Source organism: Triticum urartu, chromosome 6A, assembly GCF_056163025.1.
Source record: "Triticum urartu cultivar PI428250 chromosome 6A, HENAU_Tu73, whole genome shotgun sequence".
Taxonomy (NCBI): Eukaryota; Viridiplantae; Streptophyta; class Magnoliopsida; order Poales; family Poaceae; genus Triticum; species Triticum urartu.
In genome coordinates this window covers 539,795,510-539,817,230 of record NC_141878.1, presented here as the reverse complement: position 1 = coordinate 539,817,230, position 21,721 = coordinate 539,795,510, and the positions used below count along the sequence as shown (strand labels likewise).

General features: G+C 50.5%; 1 pseudogene; it reads left to right on the top strand.

The window, feature by feature from the left end:
* The first annotated feature begins 821 nt into the window (after positions 1 to 821).
* On the top strand, positions 822 to 3,624 carry LOC147966156 (uncharacterized; annotated as a pseudogene).
* The last annotated feature ends 18,097 nt before the right edge of the window (positions 3,625 to 21,721 follow it).

Here is a 21,721-nt window from a genome sequence, read left to right as displayed (position 1 = left end):
TTCATAGTCTAACAGTCCGGCCAATGGAGATAGTCCGGCTGTCCGGAGACCCCCTAATCCAAGACTCCCTCCTGGTCCCTGTTGCTGCAATGGCCTTAGAACCAGAGCAGATCGTGCCATCCGAGGCCACAGAGTCCGCGGCTTTGGAGCCACACACGGACCCAGCACCTCGCAATATTTGCGCCAATGGAACTCCGGACTCGTCTCCAGCTATAAGTCCCGGACCGGGTACGCCTGCGGACACCGAGCTGGATTAGTTATCGATTCTCGAATTTAGCGTCGCAGACATCTTCCAGCACTCACCTTTGGGTGATGTGCTAAACTCTTTAAAGAACTTGTCCTTGGAGAAGGACTCACAACCGAACTATGTTCGGTTCGAGCCAGAGGCTGATGATGGGAAATTTCGCTTCCCACCCGCCACCCACTTCATAGCCACTATCGATGACTTAACCGACGTGCTTGATTACGGCTCTGAAGACATCGACGGTATGGACGACGATGCCGACATGGAGCAAGGCCAAGACCCGCCGTTTACTGGACGCTGGACGGCCACCTCTTCGTACAATGTGTACATGGTCGACACACCTAAAAAAGCTAGCGACGATGACAAAGGAGATCTAGTTGCGAATAAACCTTCTGAGACACAGTCCAAGCGTCGGCGCCCTAAATGCCGCTCTAAGCCTCGTCGCTCAAACGATGACAACACTGGCACCGGAGAAAATAGTACTCCGGGCGACGCCGAAAACAATGAAGACCCTGTCGGGGCTGCATCCGAACAGGAGGAACAAGACAACGGGCAAGATAACCCTGATAAACAGGCCATGCCCAATGACCCAGACGATGATAGTTATCGTCCAGTCTCCGAGGATGACGAGAGCCTCGGCAATGAGGACTTCATCGTGCCTGAGGCACCCCTCGAGCAGGAGCGCTTCAAACGCCAGCTAATAGCCACTGCAAGAAGCCTGAAGAAGAAGCATCAGCAGCTCCAAGCTGATCAAGACCTGCTCATTGACAGGTGGACTGATGTCCTCGCAGCCGAGAAATACAGCCTCGAGCGCCCAGCCAAGAGTTACCCAAAGCGCAGACTGCTACCTCAGTTCGATGAGGAGGCACCAGATCCCATACCTCCCTCACGCAATGCGGACCGGCCACCATGTGGTCGGGATAGTGCGGCGGACCGACCACCCCGTGGTCGGGATAAAACGGCAACTCATGCCGAACAACAGCCCGCCCCACCGCCTCGCAAAAACAGGGACAGAACAGCTTGGGACCATACATACGACCTTCAGCATGAGCTAGACAGTAGAGCAGGACACACCAGATCAATCTACGGATTGCGAGGACGCCTCCCGACTCGGGATGACGACTACCTATTCAGACGTGACAAACCTAGTCACACCCGGACCGATAACCGCAGATGGACTTCATCGGAGGTGCGCCATGATGCGGCCCAATATAGAGGCGCCGCACACCCTCTCTGCTTCACAGATGAGGTACTGGATCACAAATTCCCCGAGGGATTCAAGCCCGTCAATATTGAATCATACGACGGAACAACCGATCCCGCAGTATGGATTGAGGACTTTATTCTCCACATCCACATGGCCCGCGGAGACGACCTCCACGCCGTCAAATACCTCCCACTAAAATTCAAAGGGCCAGGTCAACACTGACTAAACAGCCTGCCCGAGAATTCCATCGGCAGCTGGGAGGACTTGGAAGAGGCCTTCCTTGACAACTTCCAAGGTACATATGTCCGGCCACCCGATGCCGATGACTTAAGCCACATAGTTCAACAACCTGGAGAATCGGCCAGAAAATTCTGGACTAGGTTCCTAACCAAAAAGAACCAGACCGTTGAATGTCCGGATGCCGAAGCCCTAGCGGCCTTTAAACACAACATCCGGGACGAATGGCTAGCACGCCACCTTGGCCAAGAAAAGCCGAAGTCCATGGCAGCCCTTACGGCACTCATGACCCGCTTTTGCGCGGGTGAGGACGGCTGGTTGGCTCGCAGTAAAAACACAACCAGTGAGACATGCCCTTCCGAGGCCAGGAACAGCTCCGGCAAGCTCCGGCACAATAGACACAAACGCCGAAGCAATGGCTACAACACCGATGACACCACCGTTAACGCTGGATTCATCGGCTCCAAGTCCGACTAGCGAAAGAAGCCCTACAAAAGGAACAGTGAGGGACCATCCATCTTGGACCGCATACTCGATCTTCTGTGCCAGATACATGGTACCCTAGATAAACAAGCCAATCACACCAATAGAGACTGTTGGGTTTTCAAACAGGCTGGCAAGTTAAATGCCGAAAACAAAGAAAAGGGATCACAAAGTGAGGACGAGGACGAAGAGCCCCGGCAGCCGAACACTGGGGGGCAGAAGAAATTTCCCCCTCAAGTCAAAACGATGAACATGATATACGCTACACACATCCCCAAAAGGGTGAAGGAAATATGCCCTAGAGGCAATAATAAAGTTATTATTTTTTTGAAATTACTACGAAACCCAACAAAGGGAGCGTAAGCGAGCACTCAGGGACGTCTACACGGTAGAGCCAGTCGCCCCAAAATTCAATCCATGGTCGTCATTTCCGATCACCTTCGATCGTCGAGATCACCCAACTAGTATCTGGCATGGTGGTTCAGCCGCATTGGTCCTCGACCCAATCATCGACGGATTTCACCTAACACGAGTCCTAATGGACGGTGGTAGCAGCCTCAACCTGATCTATCTAGATACAGTGCGGAAGATGGGCATTAATCCCTCACGAATCAAACCCACAAAGACTACCTTTAAAGGAGTCATACCAGGCGTTGAGGCCCGCTGCATGGGTTCAATCACGCTGGAGGTGGTCTTCGGTTCTCCGGACAATTTCTGAAGCGAGGAGTTAATCTTCGATATCGTCCCCTTCCGCAGCAGCTACCACGCACTGCTCGGACGAACCGCGTTTGCTAGATTCAACGCGGTGCCACACTATGCTTATCTCGAGCTGAAGATGCCCGATTCGTGCGGCGTCATAACAGTCAACGGAAACACAGAATGCTCCCACCGGACAGAGGAGCACACCGCCGCCCTAGCAGCAGAGGTACAAAGCGGCCTTCTCAAGCAGCATCATAGTCTGGCTGGCGAGCCCCTGGACATCATTAAGAGGGTCCGGACTACACTACAACAGGATAGTGCGGCTTGTCAAGAGCTTGATTAGCAATTCGGCCTCCGCCCTAATCCTGATGAGGTTTCTCCTATGGGGTCCTGTTTCGACGGACTGATTAACGATCCCGTCAAAGGACAAACACACCGGATTGACATGGAGCAAAAGTGTACATGGGAAGCCCTAGAGGCTAACCGTTTTCAGGACCCACGCGCAGTCTGCCTTCGGGTATGGCATGTCAAATAGCCGGTTGCTTATTGCATTATTTTGTACCAATGCGCTTGGATGCATTAACCCAACTATAATGGAAACAGTTCATGATCCAAGTTCAAGGGCTCCAGATCCTACCTCTGTGCTCCCTCTGTTTTCCTTTATATTACTTATTTCCCAGCAACCGTACACTCTGGTATGTTTCATATTTGCCAGGGGCTCCCCATCGCCCCACGATATGGCAACAAAGTCTGAACAATCCTTAAAGATAAGTTCGGCACCCCGAATTTAGCATTATATGCATTGGCTACGAATCATGTGTCTGGTCAATAGTTGGGTTGCCCGGCTCCTATGCTTGCTACCCTACGTTCCGCTAAATCGGCTAGGGTAGTAAAGGGAGAACTACTGCGATTGTGCCCTGGCCTTGACCAGATGAACACCTCAGTAGAGAAAGCCGAAAACTGACTGTCATGATATGGAGAGAGCCAGTCAACTTTTCGAGGGTTACAAATCGTTGGAGATTTTTTCCGCATTATGCGAAAGATCGGCACTTCCCGATCACATGCTGATAGCACCCTGACTTGAACCAGGGGCTGCGCCCATGCTTTATTATAAAACTCCTATGGCTAAGTGAGGGCGTTTAAGCCGTATAGTCTAATTTCCTTGTTCGTTGCGCTAAACAACTCCTTCAAGGACCATATAATTAGATCAAGATTGTTTAGATTCCATTCCGAACACCTCCGTAATACCTACGTGAGGGCAGAAGCCGACGACTGGCCAACCCTCAGATTACATACAACATGGCCGCACAGGAGGAAACAATTAAAGCATTACAAAATTACATCACAAAATAGGCTTTGTTTTTTATAATACAAGGCAAAGGCAACGTGAATACATTTATTCAAATACAACATCCTACGAACATTGTGCTGCCGCAAGGCGAGACCCCTCCAGGACATCCGCAAAATACCGTTCGGGTGTGCGGTGCTCCTTGCCCTCCGGTGGCCCTCTGGTCACTTCGACGGTGTCCATCTTCACCCACCACATCTTGCAACGGGCGAAGGCCATGCGTGCACCTTCAATATAGGCCGAGCGCTTGACGACGTCCAGCCGAGGACAGGCATTCACCATTCGCATCACGAGTCCGAAGTAGCTGCTTGGCATAACTTCGGCTGGCCATAGCCGGATTATCAAATCCTTCATGGCTAGTTCGGCCACCCTATGCAGCTCCACCAGCTTTTTCATCTGATCGGTGAAGGACATGGGATGCTCTAGCGTCGCATACTGCGACCAGAATAGCTTCTCCGTAGAACCCCCTCCTTTGGCTCAATAGAACTCCATGGCGTTTGATACATTGCGTGGTAAATCCACAAAAGCTCCTGGGGAACTCCGAACCCGGGTTAGTAAAAGGTACTGCTTCTCCGCATACTTGCTTTGCATCTTAAATGCCTTACCCACCGTGATATTCTTGGCCTCCTAGATCTCCTGGAGGGCGGCCTGGGCCTCATTCCGTGCGCTCTCCGTGCTCTGACGAGCCTTGGCGAGTTCGGCCCCTTGAACCGACACATCATGCTCCAAGGCCTCACATTTTTTCATCGCATCCTGGAGCTCCTGCTGGACTTCTTTCACCCGGGCCTTGGACTTCTTGCGGGCGGCTTGCTGCTGGACAGCCTTCTCCTCGACCTCGCCCAGGGCCTTCTTCAGGGCCTCGACCTCGGTCGCGGCTCCTGCACATATCACGACACTGCGGTCAATATGCAGCGCCTATCCTTTTCGAACACACAACAAGTCGTCACTCACCTTGCTTCTCCTGGACCCGAACCTTAACCTCGCCGAGCTTGTTCTCGGTTCGCTCCAGCCTCTGCCTCAGTTCAAGGACTTCGGCAGCATGCGAGGTTGCGGCCAATAGAGACGCCTGCTTATTCATACATATTACGTTAGTCTCCTACAAAACAAAGATTGATCCTTTGTCCGGTTATTCTTGCCGAACACCGGACAGTGTTTCAGGGGCTACTGTCTACACGAGGTTTTTTCTCTTTCTTACCTCGAAACCTGTCAATAGGTTGCTGCAGGCTTCATTCAGTCCACTCTTGGCACACTGAATCTTCTTAATCACCGCACCCATAAGTACACAGTGCTCGTCCACGACGGAGGCGCCTCGAAGTGCCTCCATCAGGTTATCCGGCGCCCCTGGATGGATAGGGGCCACCGGTGGAAGCAGCGCATCCCCCTCCTTCAAAGGGGGCTGAGGGAGTCCTGGATTAGGGGGTCTCCGGACAGCCGGACTATATCCTTTGGCCGGACTGTTGGACTATGAAGATACAAGATTGAAGACTTCGTCTCGTGTCCGGATGTGACTCTACTTGGCGTGGAAGGCAAGCTAGGTAATACGGATATGTATATATCCTCCTTTGTAACCGACCTTGTGTAACCCTAGCCCCCTCCGGTGTCTATATAAACCGAAGGGTTTTAGTCCGTAGGACAACATACAATCATACCATAGGCTAGCTTCTAGGGTTTAGCCTCTTCGATATCGTGGTAGATCAAATCTTGTAATACTCATATCATCAAGAATAAATCAAGCAGGACGTAGGGTTTTACCTCCATCAAGAGGGCCCGAACCTGGGTAAAACATCGTGTCCCCTGCCTCCTGTTACCATCCGCCTTAGACGCACAGTTCGGGGGGCCCTACCCGAGATCCGCCGGTTTTGACACCGACATTGGTGCTTTCATTGAGAGTTCCTATGTGTCGTCGCCGTTAGGCTTGATGGCTCCTACTATCATCGATAGCGATGCAGTCCAGGGTGAGACTTTTCTCCCCAGACAGATCTTTGTGTTCGGCGGCTTCGCACTGTGGGCCAACTCGCTTGGCCATCTGGAGCAGATCAAAAGTTACGCCCCTGGCCACCAGGTCAGGTTTGGAAGCTTAAACTAAACAGCCGATATCTGCGGAGACTTGATCTTCGACGGATTCGAGCCCCTGCCTTGTGTGCCACGCGGTCACGATGAGTACGATTTAGCTCTACCATCGGACCGTATTCAGGAGATCGCACCGGCAGCCGCTCCGAGCCTCAATTCAGAGCCAGTTGCGCCATCCATGAACGGGTGGATAGACCCCGTCACGGAGGCCGTATCCTCAGCGGATATCGGCCCGAATATCGACCTTACCCTTCACGAGAGCCACGTTGCCAAACTGCCGGATCCTTCTCCGGCCACGGGCTCCGAACCGCCTGCACCCGTTCCTGTCGAATCCGATTGGGCGCCGAGCATGGAGTTTACCTCCGCGGATATTTTTCAGCACTCGCCCTTTGGCGACATATTAAACTCATTAAGGTCTCTCTCCTTGTCAGGAGAGTCCTGGCCGAACTACGTCCGGCAGGATTGGGATGCGGATGACGAAGAAAGTCGCCGCCCACCCACCACCCACTTAGTAGCCACTGTCGATGACTTAACCGACATGCTCGACTTTGACTCCGAAGACATCGGCGGTATGGATGACGATGCGGGAGGCGAAGAGGAACCACTGCCCACAAGGCACTGGACGCCCACTTCATCACATGACGTATACATGGTGGACACACCCAAAGAAAATAACGACGAGGAACGGAAGGACGCAGCAAAGGGTGGTTCCCTCGAGCAGCAGTCAAAGTGGCGGCGTAAACGCCGCTCCAAATCCCACCTCGGCAGAAATAATGATCATATAGACCCAGCGTTAGAGCAGGGTGAACCATTGCCCGACCACGGCAACACAGAAAATCAAGCCGAACAACCCAACCACGTCGAATATAACAGTCCGGGCGACATCACACTGGACAGGCGCCAGGAGCAACATAATGCCCACCAAAGGCTTGTTGCCATGGCGAGGAGTCTGAAAAAACAGAAGCAAAGGCTCAAGGCTGCACAAGACATACTCAAAATCAAATGGAGTGAAGTACTCAACACTGCAGCGAAATACGGTAGTAATCGCCACACCAAGAGCTATCCGAAGCGAAAGTTGCTACCTGAATTCGATGAGGAGGCCTTAGATCCTCCACAATTAAAAAATAAAACGACCATCCGGTCAGATAGACGACCTCATAGCCAACATGAAGTGGCAAACGACGCCGCACATAAACCAGTACGCGATCCGTGCAAGGGCTCACATCAAAAGGACGGCGCAACCAGATCCATCTATGGACCACGCAGGAGCGCTCCAACATACAATGCAACACAACAAACATCCAAACACCACGGTACGCCCAAATACGGGGGTGCCGCACACCCTCTATGTTTCACCGACGAGGTGCTGGACCATGAATTTCCAGAGGGATTCAAACCCGTAAACATCGAGGCGTATGACGGAACAACAGACCCTGGGGTCTGGATTGAGGACTACATCCTCCACATCCATATGGCTCGAGGAGATGATCTCCATGCCATCAAGTACTTACCCCTCAAGCTCAAAGGGCCAGCTCGGCACTAGCTTAAAAGCCTCCCCGAAAACTCCATCGGAAGCTGGGAAGAGCTCGAAGACGCCTTTCGGGCAAATTTTCAAGGGACATATGTCCGACCACTGGATACAGACGATTTAAGTCATATAACTCAACAGCCCGGTGAGTCAGCCCGAAAACTTTGGAATAGGTTCCTCACTAAAAAGAACCAAATAGTTGACTATTCGGACGCCGAAGCCTTAGCAGCTTTCAAGCATAGCGGTCGAGACAAATGGCTTGCCAGACACCTCGGTTAAGAAAAGCCAAGAACAATGGCAGCATTAACAAGCCTCATGACCCGTTTTTGCGCGGGTGAGGACAGCTGGTTAGCCCGATGCAGCACCAGCGACCCAAGTACATACGAAGTCAGGGATGGAAACGGGAAATCACGACGCAGTAAGAATAAGCGCTGGAATAAAGAAGACATCCCGAAGAGCATGGCGGTAAACGCCGAATTTAGAAGCTCTCGGCCAGGGCAGCAGAAGCCGCCCTCCAAAGGCAACAGAGACGAATTGTCCAGCCTAAACAAAATTCTGGACCAAATATGTCAGATCCATAGCACCCCTGATAAACCTGCAAATCATACCCACAGAGAATGTTGGGTCTTCAAACAGTCCGGCAAGCTCAACGCCGAACACAAGGGGCAGGATACACCAAGTGAAGACGAGGACGAGCCTCGCAAGCAAAGCACAGGGGAACAGAAGAAATTCCCACCAGAAGTCAAAACAGTCAACGTGTTACACGTGATAAAAGGGAGAAACAAAGCGGCATCTTTAGAGGAACATGCCCCAGGGCCTATCACCACGGAGCTCCGCCACTGGTCGTCCCAACCGATCACCTTCGACCATCGGGATTACTCGGCAAGTACCCGGCGTGCAGGATGGGCTGCCTTGGTATTAGATCCAATAATTGACTGATGGACGGCGGCAGCAGTTTAAATCTGATATATCAGGACATAGTTCGCAAAATGGGGATAGACCCAACAAAAATTCGCCGCGGCAATGCTACCTTTAAAGGAGTAACGCCAGGCCCGGAGGCTCACTACAGGGGCTCCCTGCTACTAGAGGCATTCGGCTTCCCCGATAACTTCCGCAGCGAAAATTTAACTTTCCACGTCGCTCCGTTCCAAAGTGGCTATCAAGCACTACTCGGACGCGAAGCTTTCGCTCGCTTTAACGCAATACCGCATTACGCTTCCTCAAGCTCAAGATGCCCGGTCCACACGACATCATTACAGTAAATGGAAATATTGAGCGCTCCTTGCGCGCCGAAGACGGTGCGGCCGCCTTGGCCGCCGCACACTAAACGGCCTCACCAACTCAAGCATTTGACAGGTCATTAAGACCACGGACACGGCTAGACGAGTCCGGCTCAGCTATATGTAATTAATACAGGTTTGATGGCTATACCCCTATTACAATACAAGGGGCTCAACGCGCGCGCAAAAGTGACAATAAGGCTCACCTTTACTCATTTTCAACTACATATTGTTTATTTAGTATACCTTAACTTTTGCACGGCAACTTTTCAATTAAGTTCCTCTCTTTTTCAGATGACCATCATGCTACACCCGTCCAGGATACAGCACAACGGAGACACAGGCACAGACGTGCAGCAGGGACCCGTTCCAAGGATTCTTTGTAGATTAAGACCCTGCGTAAACCTTTTTTACTATCTCTTGTTGATTTACATCCCTTGGATTCTCAGTACAACCGAGAAGGATGCTGACGTCTTGGCATGTGGCCACGCCAGAATAATGCGCGTACCTGGACACAAGGGGCTTATTACAAAGGGTACTGTTTAGACCCGGTTTACACCATAAAGACCGAATACCTTAGGGAGTGCTCGGCGTCGCGAGTTTGGCCTTATATGCATCAGCTCCGAATCATGTCTTTGGTAAAATGTTGGGTTTGCCCGGCTCCTGTGTTTTGCTGCCTTTCGTTCCGCTCTATCGGCTAAGGAGGCACCAGGAGAACTACTGCGATTGTGCCCTGGTTCATCCGGACGAGCACCTCAGTAGAGAAAGCCGAAAACTGACTGTCATGATATAGCGTGAGACTGGTCAACCACTCGATGACCTATTGGAATCTTCGGGATTCCTCCGCATTAACGAAGGGCCGTTTCCCGGCCAGGCATGTACGCACCCCGAATCCAGACGAGTGCGGAGCCACCAGGGGCTATATAGTAGCCCCACTGTCAAACTCCTATGGCTAAGTGAAAGTATTAAAGCATTATAGTCCGGTTGCCTAGTTCACTGCGCTATCACCTCCTTATTAGGACCAAGATGTTGGATTAAGTGTGAATACGCGTCTTCTGCGAACACCCCCGCATTATATGCGTGGGGGTTGAAGCCGACGACTGCAATCTTTCAGGTTATATACAGATATACATAAACGGCCGCACAGGAGGCATCACAATACTTTCGGGAAAAAGTATAAATACAGCCTCGATAAATTTAATAAAACTTTGTTTTTACAATGGGAATACATGTCATTCAAACATAACATTCTTCGAGCACTGGGCCTCTATCGAACGAGCGCCCTCAAGAACTTCTTCAAAATAGTGCTCGGCGGCCACTCGGCCTATGGCCGAACCCTGTGCCGCGACAGTGATGGCATCCATCTCCGCCCAGTATGTTTTGACATGGGCAAGGGCCATCCGCGAGCCTTCTATGCACGCCGACCTCTTCATCGCATTGATGTGTGGCACCGCACCAAGGAACTGCTGCACCAAGCTGAAATAGTTGTTCGGCTTCGGCCTTTCCGGCCATAGATGATCCACCACAGACCTCATGGCGAGTCCGGACAATCTATTGAGTTCGGCCCATTCGGCAAGCTGATCAGTCAATGGAAGTGGATGCTCTGGAACGTTGAATTGCGACCAGAACAGCTTGTCCACTTCATGATCTGTTTGATCTCGGAAGTATTCGGCCGCATCGACAGCGCTCGCCGACAAGTCCATATATGCGTCGGCCGAACTCCACAGCCGATCCAGAGGGGCATACCGCGGATCGCCGAACTTCCTCCGCAGCATAAAGGGCTTCCCAGCCACAATGTCCCCGGCTTCACGCAGATCCTCCTTCTTTGCTCTATTGCAGAGCGGGTGTCTTTGGTCGCCATTGTGGACTTTTCGAGGTCCGTAGCCTTCGCCCGGTTTTCTTCTTCAAGAAACTGGCAGCGGTCGGCAGTGTCTTTTAACTTCACAGCCATTTTGGCCATTTTCTCTTTGCTCTCACTATGCGCGGCCTTCTCGGCTCTCAACTCTTCGGCCGCCTTCAAAGCGGACGCATTACTACTTCTTGCTTGCTCCTTGGCTCGGGCAAGCTCTGCCCGCAGGGCCTCCACGGTGGCAGCTCCATCTGCAGTCTCAACATATTAAAGATACTGGCGTCGCGCTGCTCTTACTATGTGACATTCACTATAAATATCACCTACCCTGTGCCTCGTCAAGCCGCTTGTTAACAAGCTCGATGTCAGCATCCGCCGCATCCAGTTGCCGCTTTAGTTCGGCAACCCCATCAGTCCAGCTAGACACCGGAGCTTCAGACACCTGCACATAACGGCAGTCTGGTTATTACCTGGGACTATGATCCTCTGTTCGCCGCCGTTCTCGACGACAACCAGAGTCTCAGGGGCTACTATCTACACAGGGCGCACCTAAAATGCGCGGTACCATCACAAATGTATATCATTTCACGCACCTCAAAGCCCGTCAGTAGACTCATAAAGGCTTCATGCAACCCGTTTTCGGCGGACGAAATCCTTTCAATCACCGTACACATTAATGTACGGTGCTCTTCTAAGATAGTCGCTCACTCTAGCAGACCCTTCAATACGTCCGACCGCATACCAGATGGTGCCAGACTCTTTTGATTGCTCTCTTCAAGAGCCGGATACTGAGGGCTTCGGGTGACCATGGGATTACCTTCTGGCCTTGCCGGATCCGGAGAAACTCTCCGTGATGACACTTAAAGGTCGCCCGCTTAATGAGCCAGGGAGTCCGGGGGAGGCGTTTCGCTCTCCATCATCTCCGGAAGAAGATCCCCCGAAGACGAGCTCTGCTGACAAGGGCTCAGATCCGAACTGCAAGATAAATGCTTCGGTTATCTTCCTCAGAAGTAAGGTAGTATATCTTCACTATTAAGTACTTTTTGATTACTTACAACTCGTTAGAGGGCTGATCCTCGCACGGACTTTGTGCGGCAAGAGCACCCTCTGAGGCGGGACCCTCTGGTGGAGTTTTCTTCTCCCGTTTGGAAACCTTGGTTTCTGGATCATCAGAGGTAGTCCTCTTCCTCCCCCGGGGCGAGGGAATGTCAGATTCCTTCCCTCGGCTATCCTCCCTCACGGAGGCGCTCGTTCCCTCGGTTGGAATAGGTAGCGGTGGAGGCCCGCTTTCGCCCTCTTTATTCCCCCCTTCATCTTCCTTTGAGGGCACTGGGCAAGGTGCTGGCTCGAGCATCTTTTCCAGCACCGGATTGTCCAAGCCTTCAGGAAGGGGGGCCGAACACCAGATCAACTTCGCCTTTGTTATCCAGTCCTGGTCAAAAAGCGATTCTTTAGAATGACGTCATGATCGATAAAAGACAGTGTGTTCGGCTAGAGGGTTACTTACTTGGGCCGCGGTGCGGTTGCTGCTCAGGCCCACGTCCTCAAAAGTGCTCGGACACTCTATTTGGGGTCTGAAGAACGACTTGTACATCTCCTCGTGCGTCAGGCCGAGGAAATTCTGAATAGTGCGCGGTCCTTCTGGGTTGAATTCCCACAAGCGGAGAGGCCGGCGTTTGCAAGGCTGGACTTGACGAACCAGCATGACTTGCACTACCATAACCAAACTAAAATCTCCCTCGAAGAGATCCCGGATGTGACTCTGCAGTATGGGCACATCCTTGGCTGGACCCCAGCTCAGCCCCCTGCTGATCTATGACATCAGTTGTGGTGGAGGGCCCGAGCAAAAGGTGGGGGAAGCTACCCACTTGGCACTTCTAGGAGCGGTGATGTAGAACCACTCCCGTTGCCATAATCCAGACACCTCTGGAAAGGAACCTTTTGGCCACGGAGCTCCAGCAACCTTGCTTATTAATGCACCCCCGCACGTTGCATATTGCCCCTCGGCCGTCTTCGGCTTCACGTCAAAGGTCTTGAGCCACAGGACGAAGTGAGGGGTAATGTGGAGGAAGGCCTCACATATGACAATAAATGCTGAGATGTGGAGAAAGGAGTCCGGGGCTAGGTCGTGGAAATCAAGCCCGTGATTGAACATCAAACCCCTAACGAAGGGATCCAGAGTGAGGCCTAGTCCTCGGAGGAAGTGGGAGATGAACACGACGCCTTCATTGGGTTCAGGAGTAGGGATGACCTGCCCTCGGGGCAGCCGATGTGAGACTTCGGCGGTCCGGTATCTTGCCTCCCTCAACTTCTTGATATCCTCTTCCATGACGGAGGAGGGCATCCACCGGCCCTGGAGGCTGGATCCGGACATGATTGAAGATCCAAAGCACCTGACCTAGGCTTTGAGTGTTAGAACTCGTGGCGGGGGAAGGATTCGATTGAGCACGGGAGGAAAAAAGTAAAAGCCTTGACCCTTTATGAAGAGGGTGAATATCAAGCGTCCTCCTCGTGGCTGTTTGGGACTTGCCTAAAATATAGGAGTCCTAGGCGTGGTTGGGTTACCCACACCCGTATTGATGAGAATCCCGTAATAAGGGGGACACGATCTCTGCTTTGACAAGACGTGTCAAGAAACTGCCTCGCGTTATGTGCGGGGCTAGTTAAAGGAAACACGGTTCGAATAATCACCGAGCTATGGCATGATGTCATGTTGCCAAAACGTGTCAGTAGATTAGATTTGTGGAAATATTATTCTCTCTACGGTGGTATGTGGAATGTATTTTGCAGGGTCGGACACTATCCTTTTATTCAAACTCTTCTGTGGTGTATCCGGAGGAGCAACCCGACTTGCAATGCCGAAGACAACACTGCGCGCCGGATTCATCGTCATTGAAGCCTGGTTCAGGGGCTACTGAGGGAGTCCTGGATTAGGGGGTCTCTGGACAGCCGGACTATATCCTTTGGCCGGACTGTTGGACTATGAAGATACAAGATTGAAGACTTCGTCTCGTGTCCGGATGTGACTCTACTTGGCGTGGAAGGCAAGCTAGGCAATACGGATATGTATATCTCCTCCTTTGTAACCGACCTTGTGTAACCCTAGCCCCCTCCGGTGTCTATATAAACCGGAGGGTTTTAGTCCGTAGGATAACATACAATCATACCATAGGCTAGCTTCTAGGGTTTAGCCTCTCCGATCTCGTGGTAGATCAACTCTTGTAGTACTCATATCATCAAGAATAAATCAAGCAGGACGTAGGGTTTTACCTCCATCAAGAGGGCCCGAACCTGGGTAAAACATCGTGTCCCCTGCCTCCTGTTACCATCCGCCTTAGACGCATAGTTCGGGACCCCCTACCCGAGATCCGCCGGTTTTGACACCGACAGGGGCTGCTCGCCCGACTCCGGAGCCATATGGGCCTCCGGAATCGTATTTGGCTGAGGGTCGAACTAGATGTGGCCCTCGTCGCCAATCTCCATGGGGATCGGCTCCCCCATGTGTCCGGCAGTGGAGGTCTCGCCTTGTGGCGCCTTCCGGACAGCGTCCTGGGCTCCTCCCCAGTTCAGAGCGGTCCTCCGGGATAACACTTCGGTGTCGTCCCTGGCCCCGGGGGAATAAGCAGGCGGTGGCGACATGCTCATCATCTCCGATGGAGCCAACGAACCTCCAGATGAGGATCGCTGGATAAGGTCGACGGCCGGACTGCAATAGCACAATTAACTATGTCAAGATAATGAAGAGAAAGTGCCAGATGCGCGCATGAGCGAGCCGTGTCACTTACGATGTGGCCTAGGGCTTAGTGCGGGGGCGTCTTTCCAGACTGCTATCAACGTCCCACATGGTGTTGACCACTGGGACGCTCTTCCCCTTCTTGGGTGTTTCCGCCTCCGGATGCGCCGAAGCCACCCTCTTCTTCTTCCTCTCCTCAGGGGGAGGGTTGTTTTCCTCCTCCTCCTCTTCCTCACCATTGTCCTCAGGGACAGAGGAATGAGCTTCGTCGTCTTCAGACGTCACGTCTGAAGTGCCCTTGCGACGGGGGCCACTCTTGGCCCCCTTGGCCTTCTTCTCTGGCGCCTTATAAGGCACCGGCACCGGCACCAGCATCTTCACTAGACGCGGGATGACTGGTTCTTCAGGCAGCGGAGCCGGACACTAGATCTGCTTCGCCCTCTCCATTCAGTCCTGGAAATACAATGATAAGCTCAGACATCATCCTTGAAACGACTAAGTTGGTGATACATCGAAAAATAGCATACCTCGCTGGCGAGGTGTTTACAATCGTGACCACGGTCTGAATCCGTGGCCGGTGGTTTCTCGTTGCCCTTAAAGAGCAACTTCCATGCGCCTTCGTGAGTAGTCTCGAAGAGCCTCACCAAGGTCTGATGCTTCTTCGAGTTGAACTCCCACAGAGGACGGCTTCGGCGCTGGCACGGAAGGATCCGGCGAACCAGCATCACCTTGATCACATCAACGAGCTTGACTTTCTTGGTTGCCATGCTTTGAACGCGCGTCTGCAGCGCTATCACCTCGTCAGGGGAACCCCAGTCCGGACTCTTCTCGACCTAGGAGGTGAGTCGCATGGGAGCGCCGGAGTGGAATTCGGCAGCTGCGGCCCAGGTGGTGCCGCGAGGTTCTGTGATGTAGAACCACTGCTTCTGCCACTCCTTTACTGTGTCCACAAAAGTTCCTTTGGGCCAGGAGACGTTGGACAGCTTGCTCACCATAGCTCCTCCGCACTCCGCGTGCTGGCCATCCACCACCTTCGGCTTCACGTTAAAGACTTTGAGCCACAGCCCAAAGTGCGGTTGGATGCGGCGGAAGGCCTCACACACGACGATAAACGCCGAGATGTTGAGGAAGGAATTCGGGGACAGATCATGGAAATCTATCCCGTAATAATACATCAGCCCGTGGATGAAAGGGTGGAGTGGAAACCCTAGCCTGCGGAAGAAATTGGGGAGGAACACTACCCTCTCGGCGGGCTTCGGCGTGGGGACGACTTGTCCCTCGGTCGGCAGGCGGTGAGTGATCTCCTTCACCAAGTATCCGCCCGCCCGAAGCTCTGTAATGTTCTCCTCCTTGACGGAGGAGACCATCCACTTTCCTTGACCTCCGGATCTGGACATGGTTGTTTGAGTGGAAAGGAGATGAGAACTTGGGCGCTGGAGCTCAAGATTGGAAAGACGGAGACAGAGAGAAGGCGTGAGAGGGGAAGAGGGAATCTTTATCCCTTTATAAAGGCAACGGATATTAAACACCTCCTTACTCGCCTTAAGATTCGCCTATTCCCAAGGGCCATATAATCGGCACGGTTGGATTACCCACGCCCGTATTGATGAGAATCCCGTAATATGAGGACATTACCTCTGCTTCGACAAGACATGGCCATGGCAACCGCGTCTCGAAACGTGGAGCGGCAGACGGAAACGGTTCAAAATTATGACCAGACAGACGTGATGTCATATTGTAAAAGCTGTCAGCGGATTAAACTCGTGTAAAAATATATTCTCTCTACGATTATGTATGGTGTGTGTGACAGGTCCGGATACTATCATCGCATTCGAAGACTATCTTGAAGTTCGGATAGAAGGGAACCCGCCTTACAATGCCGAATACAATCTGCGCGCCGGACTCCTCGTCATTGAAGCCAGGTTCAGGGGCTACTGAGGGAGTCCTGGACTAAGGGGTCCTCGGGCATCCGGCCTGTTATCCATGGGTCGGACTGATGGGCTGTGAAGACATGAAGGCCGAAGACTGTACCCGTATCCGGGTTGGACTCTCCTTGGCGTGGAAGGCAAGCTTGGCGACCGAAGATGAAGATCCCTTCTTATGTAATCGACTCTATGTAAACCCTAGATCCCCCCGGTGTCTATATAAACCGGAGGGGTTAGTCCGGAAAGGATATATTCATTACCATAGTCATACAGGCTAGGCTTCTAGGGTTTAGCCATTACGATCTGTGGTAGATCAACTCTTTTAACACTCATATTCATCAAGATCAATCAAGCATGACGTAGGGTATTACCTCCATTGAGACGGCCCGAACCTGGGTAAACATCGTGTCCCCTGTCTCCTGTTATCTTCGATCCTAGACGCACAGTTCGAGACCCCCTACCCGAGATCCGCCGGTTTTGACACGGACACCCGCCGTGAGAGGCAGCCGACAAGGGAGAGGGACGCGGCAGAGAGCTCTGTCTGCCGCCGCCGTGCTTTACCAACGGAACCCGATGAGGACGAGCAGCTCCTCGCGTGGGTCTACCACCGGTCGCTTACGACGACGAAGACGGACGCTCGGCGGCTTCGCCGGAAGAACACGAAGGCTCTTCGGCTTGCCATCGAGCAGTCCGAGCAGGAGGTGAAGGAGAAGGCGACGATGGCGGCTTGGCTGGCCAAGCTCAGGTGCCAATAGGACCGGGCCATCTAGCGCCTTGAGTGCCTCGTGATCGTCTCATCCTCGTTTGACGACCACGGCTCTTTGTCCGATGAATCGGACGATCCTCCACCAGGTGCCGACGGCTATAGCTACGCCGGCGACCAGAAGCGAAAAGGGCCAGCCCGGAAGTGGTGAAGTTCAATTTCATTTCATGTTTTAGATGTAGTATAAAGTTGTCCATCTTTTATGTGAACTGTGGTGGACCTTTGAACATCCGTCGTGATATTTTGGTGAACTATTGTGCTATCCTATGTCTGATTCTATGCCCGGTCAGCTGACCTACGTAGTTTGATCGACATTGCATGATTTAGTATGGATATAGGGACTGGGATATGAGAGACACGGATGTGGACGACGCGATTTGAGAAGTGTCCGGCCAGTATCCGTGGACGCGCCTGAGCGTGTCCGCGGGTGTTTGAGGGGCCAAATTTGCCATGTCCGGCTATAGATGCTCTTATGGTCCACTTTATGGCCCTTGGACGTATGGAGCGCTATCGTTAACTTTTTGTATTTGATTTATTTGGGTTTTCCATGGTATTTGATTTATTCGGTTTAGGTAGTTCGGTTTATACGATTTTTTGGTTTATACGGTACTAATACTTTCATAAATACAGAATCAAGATACATTTAGGTTTTGGTATATACAAAATTATTTTCATATGATTTCAATGTATATGATAATAACCAAAGTTGACGCAAATTTGAAAGTGACATAATAAGAATTTACAAATTTGACTAAGCCTCTTCCACGAGCAAAACATGATCAGCACCAAGACTCCATGGGTGTTAGAATCATTACAATGTAATCTAAATTATTGACTCTAGTGCAAGTGGGAGACTGAAGAAATTATGCCCTAGAGGCAATAATAAAGTTGTTATTTATATTTCCTTATATCATGATAAATGTTTATTATTCATGCTAGAATTGTATTAACCGGAAACTTGATACATGTGTGAATACATAGACAAAACAAAGTGCCATGGTATGTCTCTACTAGACTAGCTCGTTAATCAAATATGGTTAAGTTTCCTGACCATAGACATGTGTTGTCATTTGATGAATGGGATCACATCATTAGGAGAATGATGTGATGGACAAGACCCATCTGTTAGCTTAGCATAATAATCGTTAAGTTTTATTGTTATTGTTTTCTACATGACTTATACATATTCCTCTGACTATGAGATTATGCAACTCTCGGATACCGGAGGAACACCTTGTGTGCTATCAAACGTCACAACGTAACTGGGTGGTCATAAAGATGCTCTACAGGTATCTCCGAAGGTGTTTGTTGGGTTGGCATAGATCAAGATTAGGATTTGTCACTCCGAGTATCGGAGAGGTATCTCTGGGCCCTCTCGGTAATGCACATCACTATAAGCCTTGCAAGCAATGTGACTAATGAGTTAGTTATGGGATGATGCATTATGGAACGAGTAAAGAGACTTGCCGGTAACGAGATTGAACTAAGTATGAGGATGCCGACGATCGAATCTCGGGCAAGTAACATACCGATGATAAAGGGAATGACGTATGTTGTTATTGCGGTTTGACCGATAAAGATCTTCGTAGAATATGTAGGAACCAATATGAGCATCCAAGTTCCGCTGTTGGTTATTGATCGGAGATATGTCTCGGTCATGTCTACATAGTTCTCGAACCTGTAGGGTCCGCACACTTAACGTTCGATGACGATTTGTATTATGAGTTATGTGTTTTGGTGACCGAAGGTTGTTCGGAGTCCCGGATGAGATCACAAACATGAAGAGGAGTCTCGAAATAGTCGAGAAGTAAAGATTGATATATTGGACGATAGTATTTGGACACCGGAATGGTTTCAGGATGTTTCGGATATTTATCAGAGTATCGAGGGGTTACCGGAACCCCCCGGGGAAAGTAATGGGCCTACATGGGCCATAGGGGAGAGGGGAGGCAGCCCACAAGGGGTGGCCACGCCCCCTTCCATAGGGAGTCTGAATTGGACTAGGGGAGGGGGCGCGCCCCCCTTTCCTTCTCCTCTTCCCTCTCCCTTCCCTCTTTCCCCCTCCATGAGAAGGAAAAAAGGGGGCCAAATCCTACTAGGACTGGAGTCCTAGTAGGACTCCCCTCTCCTTGGCGCGCCCCTGGTGGCTGGCCTCCTCCTCTCCTTCTTCATATACGGGGGCAGGAGGCACCCCAAAGCATAACAATTATTCTCTTAGCCGTGTGCGGTGCCCCCCTCCACAATTTACTCCTCTGGTCATAGCGTCGTAGTGCTTAGGCGAAGCCCTGTGCGGATCACATCACCATCACCGTCACCACGCCATCGTGCTGATGAAACTCTCCCTCGACCCTCTGCTGGATCAAGAGTTCGAGGGACGTCATCGAGCTGAACGTGTGCTGAACTCAGAGGTGCCGTACGTTCGGTACTTGATCGGTTGGATCGCGAAGACGTTCGACTATATCAACCGCGTTAACCTAACGCTTCCGCTTTCTATCTACGAGGGTATGTGGACACACTCTCCCCCTCTCGTTGCTATGCATCTCCTAGAGATATCTTGCATGGTTTTTTTTGAAATTACATACTACGTTCCCCAATAGTACTTGTACAACGTGTTGCAAGATCCGACTTGGGTGACCGATAGGTCAATCACCCTAGATGATACAGGAACTCGGTTGATGCGAATTACCGTTGCACGTGACAATATCTGAGCTAAAGGGAGCGTGTCACCTTATGACTCTGAGCGTCTCTCGCCAGAGGTAAGCTTCTAAATTTGCGGTTTGACTGCAGTTCTGGCGATTCTGTTTTGTTTGTCTGATTGGTTTCATTTGATTTAATGCGTCGGCTGATTGTCATTACAGGCCATCCAAGACTTGTATTCTTCGATCTCCGAAGTGAACAATGAGTCCACTAATGAGAAGTCCGATAGCAGTGCTGGTCACAGATCTCGGAGAACACAACACGTTCCTTTTCATTCGGAGCGGCTAACACTGGCTTTGTAGACACCATCTTCTTCAATTTTTCGAAGGCTACTTGAGCCTCATCTCCAACGACGTGCTTAATTCCGAGACGTTCTTAGTAGTATAACAAGAGTAGCGCCCATGTATAAACTGAACGCCGCTAGTAGTTGGCCAAGTTACCGACGATGTTCCAGTTTTGCCAAACGCCCGCTAGCTCTAAAATTCTATAATGGGTTCTGCACTAGTGTCGTCAGTTCATGACATGATCATATCTATTTGATAACATTGCTGAATAGGTGTAAAATCATTAATTGAATGTTTGTTAACTCATAAAATCGCCATGGTGTGAGGCAGAAAGGTAGGACTCATCTAGGGGCACATGTTTATTCCAGGAAAGAGAAGGGGGTTTTCTGCAAAATACAAGGTCACATTGCGGCATGACAACATTCCAACGTACAAAGATAAAATATTCTAAAATTCAAAAGGTATTCTCAAATTAACAAAAAAGGTCATGAATTTTAAAAAGATTCACTAATTTAAAAAATTCTCCGACCATCAAAAATAGTTTCAGAATTTTAAAAATTTACCCGATTTCAGAAAATATTCACGAATTTGAAAAAAAAATTGCATATATCTAGAGATCTTCAAGAATTTGAAACATGGGTGCAATTATTTCAATTTCTACGAAATATGAAAATTGGAAAAAATAAAATTAAAATTATGAAAGAAAATAAAAGTGAAAAAAATCTAAAAAAACGAAAATAAAAGAGAGAGGAGAGAAAAGAAAAAACTAGAACCTTCACAAAACCGGAACAGGGAGTCACCGAACATGCCTACTTGGGCCGGCCCATAGACAGGTGCAGCGACCTACGCGTTGAATAGAAATGGCCCTGCAGAGCATCCCTACCACCCCAAAGCCGCAAATTTATCTCAAAACAAAAAGGCGCAAATCAACCACCAAGCCATTTCCTATTTGGCGCCATAAGCGCGGGGAGTGATATATATCGCCCACTGCAACCCGTACACCTTGCGTCGCTCACACACATCGCTTGCCTCCTTGCTTTATCGCTTGCATTCTCGCGCCCTCGCGTGTCGTTGTCCTACATGACCCAACCCAGAGTGAGCGCATGAATGCACGACCATGTGTTAGTTCATTTTTTCTCAGATTTGTAAATGTGAGTGACGCAAGCTTCAACAAAAAATTGCAACCTCCGTCTTTATTACTAATTAAATAGAAAAAAAGAAACACATAATTAGTGACTGTGCATCTAGTTACCACAATCTTTTCCCATTTATAGACCAGATTTGAGGAAATTCAAAAATTCAACAAATATTAAAGAGTATGAAAAATATCTGAAATTAAAAATTCACAAAACTGGGAAAAAATTGTGAGACAAA